The sequence below is a fragment of the Phaethon lepturus genome, unplaced genomic scaffold (assembly GCF_000687285.1).
Source record: "Phaethon lepturus isolate BGI_N335 unplaced genomic scaffold, ASM68728v1 scaffold3058, whole genome shotgun sequence".
Classification (NCBI taxonomy): Eukaryota; Metazoa; Chordata; class Aves; order Phaethontiformes; family Phaethontidae; genus Phaethon; species Phaethon lepturus.
This window is the reverse complement of record NW_010559543.1, coordinates 36,719-46,788: the sequence shown is the minus strand read 5'-3', so window position 1 is coordinate 46,788 and position 10,070 is coordinate 36,719.

Sequence of the window (10,070 nt, the reverse complement as noted above, 5' to 3'; positions counted from 1 at the left end):
CAGTCTTGTGGCTGGATCTTGGATTTCCACCAGAGAAAACTGGACTAGCATAGGAGTGGAGTGATTTGAACATCACATCTCTTTTTTCCTCTCAGCCTATTCAGCGGATGCTCTATAAAAGCAAAACAAAAAAGCAATCCCTGTTTGCACCATGCATGTTCTAAAGAGTGCTGAAGCCCTGGTAGGGTCCCATTGCCTCTATCTTAGCTGGGAGGCTTCTGCTCCTTCCTCTCTCCCCTCTGCTTTATAAATTTGTTGGAGCAAGAACTATCCTTAACTATATTTGTATAGCAAATCCCACAACAGGGTCTGGATTTGGTCAATGCCTCTAATTACTACCGCAACACTATTATTATTTAATCTGCAGAGACCTCATGATCCCTTTTGGGTGACATATCTTTAACACCCATGACTATTGCCTGGATATTGCTTAATTTTAGCTCCACACATCAGATTTAGGAAATGATGAAATTCCTTCCTCCCTCTATGGTGCTGACCCATCCCCTGTCCTCACCTAAACTCATGCCGTGGCTTTCTCTGTCCCACTTTCCTTTCCCCTCCCATCCTCAAGCAGCAGGTTGAGGAGGGTGCCATCACCTCTGGAACTTGCAGATTAAAAGGCAAAAAATTGACAGTAAACTGCCAATGGCTCATTTACTGTTGATGGCGAGTCAATCAAAATCCTGCTTTCCCACTGCTTCCTGGCTTTCCCATCTGTGTGAATTCATGACCCGATTTCTGATGTGTTCCACACTGTTGCTTTTTTCCCCTCAGAGTTTAATTGCTTCTGTTTCACATTTGGGTGCTGAAAAATTGACAGAAGCTGCACAATTCCCTCCAGCAATGGATCCTATTTATATTGCTGTAAACTACGTTTTGCAGTGATATGATTAGTAATAAAAGGGAGAAAATTAAACAGGAATTAGCATGTCTCTGTATAAAATCTGGTTATCAACCAAGTTTGACTCTAAGGGTCACACGGAATGTTAACATTGTTAAAGGCCCACCACACTGTAAGGAAGATATCAAATCCTCACAGACAGGACATTCTGAGAGCAGAACGACAGCAACTTGCCTTACACCAGATGTAGCATTTATCCAAATAAATGTCCATCTCAGGAATGAGCATTCTCAGCCATAGTGCACGCAGAAAGAGGGAGAGCAGGAGGAGGAAAGTCTCTTCCCAGAAAAGTCATCCTGTCTGTTTCTTATGTTCTCACAGAGGACATTTGGCCCTTTCCCCACAGCATAAATGCACAGCATGTGTGAGGAAGATCTAGAAAGGACGGAGAAAGAGCTGTGAATCCACAGTGCATGGGGAGAGCTGCCCCTGGACTGCTTGAACGCTATGGCACAGGCAGGGCCAGGCTCCAAATCTCCGGCAACCACCCCGAGGATATGGCACAGAGACTTCAGCCAAGCGCACTCAGAACATGCTGCTTCAAATTTAGAGAGAAGATTGTGGCAGCAAAGTTGTTGTGCTATGAATTTCTAAGGATGTCAATACAGCTAATATCTTTTAAAAGATCAATCAGTATAGCTGGGAGGGAGAAGCTTTTGGGCACGTAAGCCCATCCTGAATGACATTTCAACTCTCTTCTCATAGGGGTTGAAATAGACCCATTTCTTCTTCATCGGGAGAGTGCATGGGACATTTTTGTCAACACTTTTCTACCATTTTTTATCTTGAAAACACATCTGAATTTTTACTTGCTGAATACTATACAGTCAGGAAATAAAACTTGATACATAAAATGATCAAATGTTTTGTATACTAAAATATATCCATAGCGCATAGAATAATAATTTTGATATTATTGTCATAAGAATTTTAATTTTTTAAAAGTTAACCTAAATGACATGGAAAGATTCATAAGAAATAGGAAGCTAAATAAACCTTGATCGACTGATGTTTTGTAGAAGGCTCTTCCTTTTTCATAAGTCATTTTGCCTGGGAAACCTTTGCACAAGGTGCTCTTGACCCAATCTACTGAGATAAACTCATTGTCAGAGCAATTGTCAGAGTTTGACTCAGCCTTACCCACAGCCAGCATTGACTCATTGATACTTTTAATCTTTATGAGGTCGCTGCAAAATGCTGGACTCTGCTGCAATGCATTGTAGGATGGGAACAGAGCAGGACCTATGATAGAAACTCAGTTCTCCAACCTTTCAAATGTTATTAGGCAAGGACTTATATAAGCAGGGCAAATGCCCTTTTTTTTTTTTTTTTAGTCCCAAGTTTATTTTGTCGTGTGGTAGACCATCATGTGCAGCTGGATAATAGGCAACATGTCAAGACCTGGTAGCAAGACCTGCTGCTCAGTCAGCACAGTACTGGACTTAAGTGGCTTGAATGAGGATGTCCTTATTATGGCCAAGCCAGACAAAAGCTCTCTGAAGTGGAAACAGCAGGGCTCCAGCAGTGGTGAATGCTGGGGAGACAAGGTTCGACTGGGCACACAGTCCATGTAACTGCCAGCTATAGTCTAAGCGTACCCTAGGGATGCTATCAACTTCTGCGTAACAACAAGCACAGGCTTGGAAACACCTTGGCAAGTGAGCAGTGGAATGGTCCTTCCCATCCTCACAGCAGCTGCAACAAAGTCAAATAAAATACTGGAGAATTGTTTTCCAGAAAACATCCCTTCTCCTGTGACCAATTAATATTCCTCACAAACCAACTAGCACACTACTCCCCGTCCTTTTTCTTCCCACAGCTAAAGAGAGTCTCTTAGCTGCTTCCTCTTCTACCAAGTCTTCATGAATGAGGAAACTCTTCAGCAAATCCTCTGCTTCCAGCTCTGGAATGGCTGTTTTATGACTCTGATCAGTTTATTAAGAAACACCATTGTCCAGAATCCCTGTGCTAATAAACTGCAATGCAGTGCTAATACACTGCCTAGTTCTCTCCAGCAGGCAGCTGCTCCCAGAGGGGAAGAAAAAGTGGATTTATTCTCCCACCCACGGCACATCCCGGCAGGAAGTTTGGATACTGTCATCATTCTATCAGCCTTTTTTTAGCTCTCTTTGCAGACGGTATTTGTTGCATCATGATGTTTGTGTATGGCTGTATGACTGTGCACATGTCTGCATGTGTCTGTAACAGGCAGAAGCAATGATACGCCTAGGAGATGCTGCATGTCACGATGGTGACATATGAAAACATATCTCCTCACTTCATTGCCCAGTAACATAACACATCTCTCCAACATCCTGAATACAATTTCACTCACAAATGTAGAGGTGGACATTCTCATTTACCTTTAACAGACAAGTTCTGATCTGTCTGTAAAGACTTTTTTTTTCCCCTCAAGAAAAGAAGCAAAGTTACCCACATTGATCCGATTAGAGATGGATGAGATGGGAATGGGATGAAGAGTCTTGTACAGTTTGGTAGAAAATCAACACAGACCAGCATGACTCTGCAAATATTGATACCTGGCTTACGATTTATGCATGTAAAGAACTGACAGTATCACTCTAGTTACTAATAGACAGATCTTTCCATAAAACTTACATTAAATATTCTGTGCAAGACAGTGAAGTCAGGTCCTATACAGGAAAATTAGTCCATTAGTAAATTATCTGGTCTTTGGTTCAAATGAAGTCTTTTGTTTTAAATCAGAGGTTCTGGTTTATCATTCTTCTCGGATAATGACCTGGCCAGGAATGTCATTACAAATAGACCACCAAGAGTGAATCCTAAAGGTGACTCCTCTAGGACAGTGAGAAAATAGGGCGCGGTAAAGTTTGGAAAGCTTGCAGTGAAATTACCCAATGCCAGCTCAAAGGGTACAGGCAGGACTTCAGTCTTCACTGCTTTCAACCTGGTGCCAACGGTACTAAGAAAAGGGTATTTTGTCTATCAGATTTTGTGACAGGACTAGTGGAAATTGGATTGAAAACCAGCAATTCAGGCAGCTTATAGTTATAGCCCAGGAAATAAAAATCAGAGGTTCAGAGAATTTAGAAATGAAGGGTATGAAAGAAGATGTAATGCTGTCTTCCAAGAGATACAGATTTCCCCCCACTCCCTTTTTAAAGGCAAACCCCTGCAGCTAAGCCAAAGGCAATTGAATAGTTGCACATCCTGCTGAGCAGAACTTCTGCCCTTCTACAAGGGCAAATATTACAATCTTCTTTAGAGGCATCTCTCTAATCTTGCAAGCCTCTCTAGAAACTTAGGTGTGTTGGTGCAACATTTTCTATTATCTTATTACCTCTCCTTCCTGATACATTCTGATGCACAGGTGCATGGACAGCACAGTTTTGACTTTTCAAGGGCTACACTGGCACTGCATACAGCCCCCACCAAGCTGTGAAGAGGTAATGTCACCTTTTCAAAAGACTAGTGTTAGATTGGCAGCTTCTGGCATTTGTTAAATTTGTACTATTGCTTTAGAAACTTGATTTTTTTTGACTCAAGGCTGAAATCCTGGAAGCTACTCATTCATGTGTCCAGAAACTCCATTTGGGTTTTAATGCCCTACTAGGGTTGCACATTCCTAACTCTGGAAATAATGCAGTCTAACAGAGAAGAGACTTTTCGGAGAAAAAATGAAAGCTGCCAGTAAAATTCACAGGTGTGTCCAAGATTCCCTCTGTGAATTTGGGCAAGTAACTTCATCTACTCTGTGCTTTTATTTCCCTGTTTTCGAAATGGAGGTGATACTTCACCACGCTCTTTTAAAGGTAACATTCAGAAATGACTGATGTGCTCAATAAACCATGATTGAGTTGCAGAAAACTGACTGATGATCCAGCATAAGTCTGCTAATTAATCTGGTCCAGGTTCTGCCAATGCAAGATCTTCCTATACACTATACTTACTTTTTTCAGTCCTGTAACAAAGACAGACAGATAGTCTTTAAGCATCTGATAACCCAATGCCTAGTGGAAGTGCTTCATAGAGGCAAAGAGTAAAAACTAGGACTCCTGGATTCTATTTTCAGTTCTGCCACTTACTCACTATTTGCCTATGGACAAAACACCTACCCTCCCCACACTTCATTTCATTAAAAACAGATCAAGAGGGTATTGCAAGGTTATTATTTTTCTAATTACCCCAGAGCCCTTGCATGAAAGGCCTTTCAGGAAAGAGGAGATTTTTATGGAAAATAGTAATCCACCATTTAGTTGCCAAGAAATTACAAAACTCTGCAGACTGAACCATGAACAAGCTGTGTCACTGAAGCTTACTTCTACTTCTATGTGACAAACACCTGAGCAAATCAGCTGTGGGAGTAAATATAATCAAAGGTTATTAGTTAATAAGTACTAATCTCCCATGAACACTTGTATACTAAAGCAGGCACCTTCAAAACACAGGCTCCATTGCAAAAGGAAGTTTGCTCAACTGAGGTTTGTTTTTTCTTGCCTATTGCCCAGTAACTTTCAGCTAATATTTGAGTATGTGCTAGAAAATGCATCCCAGGACTTTCTGTCAAATCAAAATTCTTTATGTTTTTGTCTACTGCTCCAATTGCTGCATCACTGTTCGGAAGCAATGGTGAGTTTTGATCTGCTAAGATGACATCACACATATTGCTCAGTTCGCTGTCGCCTACCCGTGACAGGCTGAGTACAGTTTCCCTATTACACAGGCCTTGGCAGAGAATGCGGCTTAGGTACTTCTTGTACCAGAACACCACATGCTGCGAGTCACCTGTGCCTGTCCCACATGCCACGCTTCACTGTGTCCTCATTTGTGGAACCATGTTGTTCCATCACAACATGACTAACCTGTATCTTTTCAGTGATATGTTTTACACTACGGACATCTGAAAAACTGTACTGGCAAAGCAGAGGGAATTGTATACTGCACAGCATGGCATATAGTGATTCTAGGTGTGAACAGCATTTACCTTTTCCAACACTGAACAGAATTGGAGTAGAAAATCCTCAGCACTATGGACACTTCAGTTAGGTGACAACTTGCCTGACATGCATGTCCTTTCCTTCCCCAGTCCCCAGAAGCCAATAAGTCAATTCTGCCTAATGTCCCCACTGCCTGTGCAGTATGTTGTCAAGCCACCAAATGGTCTGTGTGAGCAGGGAGGATGCTATGCTAAAACTGTTAAACTTAAAATTTGGTTGCTGTGTCCTGTTAAACAACTATTGCACTCTGCCTTGTATTGGGATGCATTCAACTATGACAGCTATGTTGAGTCCTTTAGGATGTAAGATTCTGTACAGAAAAATACTACAACCATTAGCCAGCACACTTTTGTTTACTTCTAAGAAGCTACAGTATCTAAGACATCTACTATCAAACCCAAGAAGAGCAAAGGGGCGTTAAGTGCCAAAGGGCTATGGAGGCTCAGGGTAGATGTTACGAAATCTGGGTTGAAATTTTCAAAGTAATTTGAGGAACTGCTAATGCACACTGAAATCTCATTCTTAAGCATCTCCTCCCAGTCTTCGACTGATGCTGTGCACTTCTGAGCTATTGAATATCTAGAGAGAGGGTATTTGCTCACCTTTGTTCGCTACTTTGAGCTATTTGTACAAATAGGATTTTACAAATTACTACTGGAGTGGCAGGTTCAAGAAGCACTGAAACACCTGCCTTTCTTACAGAGTCTGTCATCGCACTGAAGCTGACAGGACTACTCACATGCTTCAAGTCAAACACACGTTTAAGTACCTATTATGTGAAGTCCCACCACAACTGAAGATTGTGTAAGTGATGAAGTCACCCCTGACCTCTGTGTCTCAGGCTGAAACACTCAGTTGCCGACAAGTGTGGGTATTTTGGGAATTAACTCATCTAGCATCAAATGGATTTCATTATCCTTCCACAAAATGAGATGATGCTAGTGGGCAGTGATTCTAATGCCATTTACCACCATTAGTTTATGCTCATGTGAAAATCTCTTTTCTTGTGGATTACAGTAAAGCAGAATTTGTCAGAATTGCAGAGGAGCTGGGGACTTCTGCTTTTGATTTCTGATCACAGCTCTACCTTCCTCCACCAAGAAAATAGAAAATGATTAGTCATGTAGTGCCTATTGATTTAGTAGTCTTCATTTAAAAAATTATGTTTCCCAGTATTGTTCTTTTTTTATTATTATTACTGAAGCAAATTGTAACACACTGAATTGGAAATTGGTTAACTCCTTCCTATCTCTGCTTTTATAGCTCATTTTCTCTCTGATTGAACAAAAGCCATAAACTGAGAACTGTTTTCTCTAAACATAGGAAATAAAAGACAGGCTTCATAAGAATGTGTCATGCTCAGGTTACTTGTGCCTCTTTCATTCTCACTATCCACTGTAATTCCTTTCCTTCCTTCCCAACTCTTTTATCATAACCTTTCTATGAGAATATCTATTAACAGAAGCATACAGTAGATAACTGCTGATAGTGAGGTGATTTGGCTAAACTGTCACATGAAAGATGTTTTCTATTCCTGTGGCAAGGAGTGGAATAACAGCCTGGTTTGTCCCCTGCATCGAGAGGCACTAGCTAATCTCACAACGTTGCTTCCCCTCCTCTGCAGAGACCCTCTTGCTTTTCAAGGAGTGTTGCGATAAAGTGCAAAAGGAAGTCTCAGTCTGCCTTCTATGGATGTATAATGGTTTCCAGTAAGGTAGGCTCTGGAAAAGGAGAGAACATCACTGAAAGAGAAGACAGAAAGTCTGTAAAAGCTAATCTAATTGGGACAGTAGAACTTGGAAAGGTAAAAAGAAAATAATATGTACTTGGGGTATAAAAGATAGTGGGAGACATACAGATTTACTCATGGATTCTTGAGGCAAGAGGATGCAAGTGCCAATCCATCTTGGACTGAAGTGATGGCAGCCACATTAAAAAAATCTGAGTAATTACTACAGAGTCAAAGCGAGTTTGTATGGACGGAAAAGGGTTTCCAATCAGCTTTGTAAGAGGGAAAAGACTGTTGTTTTGGTCAGGGATCTAGGACTGTGGGGATTTTAGAGGTGATCTCTAAGAACAGCAAAGTGTGAGACAGAAGAATAGTAAGATGAGGACTTTTGTTGTGTTTGTGTGCTGAGCTTCCAATAAAACAGACTCCAAGGAGGATGAAGAACCAGAAACCTACAGAATGACTACCATGCTCACTCAGTGCACTATGCAGGAGTTGAAACAGTTCTCCAACAGGTATTAAATTGCAGTCATTGTCCTGGATATTTGTTCAAAGCTTTGCTAAGCTGTTTTTCTTCTTTTCAGTCTTTGCCCAGTGACCTTCATTTAGCCTTTTTAACAGACAAGACTGGGACAGCCAGGCCTATATCCCCTAGCTGGTAAAGATAAATAGATTCATAGAATCGTTAGGTCTGAATTGCATCCACAGCGTGAGTGCTCTAAACATATACACTTTCGCTCAGCCGGAAGGTACGGGCTTGAAACAAGAATTTCTGAGTGAAATTCTCTGGCCTATGTCATGCAACAAGCCAGACTCAATGATCTAATAGACACTTCTGCCTTTAAAATCTATGAATCTATGAAAAGAAAGCTATCTGTTCTATGCTTTGCTTTTTCCGCAAGCCTATTATCTCTCCAGGCTATCTATATTCAGCTTTCAGCAGCCTCAGGCTTGAAGAATTTTAGTGATTGTAATTCTACCACGATTTTGCACCTCCACAGCTTTTGCAGGAAGGCCTCCAGGGACTGGAGTGAGACAAAGTCCAGTTACAATTCCAGTTTACCAGTTAAATTGTAGGCTGACTGGTTGCAATGGTATCTGTCATCAGCCTAGAACAACAGACAGAACTGACTCCTGAGAGCAAGCTGACATGGAAACTTGTGTCACTAATAGCTAGAAATTGCATTGGAAATCTGAGAGGTCTTAACAGCAGTCTCAGGCTGTAGCTTCTTCCATTTTTATTTATATAGTGTGCTTTTAATTAAATAGGCTTCCAGTTCACCAGCAGCTTCGTAACAACCCTGTTATCCACGCCCTGTACCTCCTCCTTAATACCTTGAGCCAGATTGTTACTTAAACCAGTGACATTTCGTTGCCTGCAATGGGGCTACTTGAAATTTGCATATGTCTAAGGGGAAAATCATGGCCCTCTTCTCCTAGTCCCTATTTCACCCTTACAAAGGCTCATTTGTTATTTTTTTTTAAAGTTCTAATTTAACCAAGCCATAGTTTCTGCTACCTCTGAAATCAATATTTTCTCTGTCTTTTGACAATTTTTTTTATTTTATTTTTACATGCGGTCTCCGAAAGGGTATAATTTATGGTTAATACCATGCAATCAAAGACAATGGCAGGATTCCTGTGAGCAGAGCAATCCTGGCTTCCTAATCATGGCTCTCATGCTCTACAGAAGAATTACAGTCCTGCTCAAGGAACAGCAAATACCTATTCCCACAAACACGTGCAGCTTCATATTTTAAAGTTGTATTGAATGAGGAAAATCTATGCCTCTCTTTGCTCAGAGGACGTGATGACTTAAGGACTAATCACCCCTTGGGAAAGGCACCCCGAGAAAAGAAGATTCCCCAGCTGGGCATAGGCCATACTGCGTTTTTGCATGTCATTTATGTTCAGAAAGGTTGCCTTTAGGTGTGCAAGGTCATTTTCAGCAGCATTTTGTGTCAAAGGTCAGCCATGTAGTGACTTCAGTGGGGCCCTGCCTTGCTAGGAACTGATGCAAGATGACTAAATTCACATCTCATAGTCTGCTGAGTAATCATTATACCTAGCAGAGTAGTAATACCAAGTGTGCTTCCTGTTATATTTTCAACACTCAGGAGGTGAGTTCCACATAATACCTCTGACTTAAAGAAAACAAAAGCAGAGAAATAAGGTAAGGGCTACTTTGATTTGAGGTGATTACGAAGGACTCAAATAAAGGGTAAGCACTGTGACCTTTGGTGGAAGTGAGAGGAACCCAGAGGAATCTGCCCTAAGACCTAGATGCACAGAACACACAACTTCAAACTCATGTGTTAGGACACCCTTAAAACACACAGCTATGTGCGCAAGGCTGTTAGTGTCTCCACCGCTGGAGAGGATGAGAGGGTTGAGCTTTCAGGTTTGGTGAAAGGAATCTGGGTACATCATGGCACTGATGCATTTTGTTCTGCATTATTCT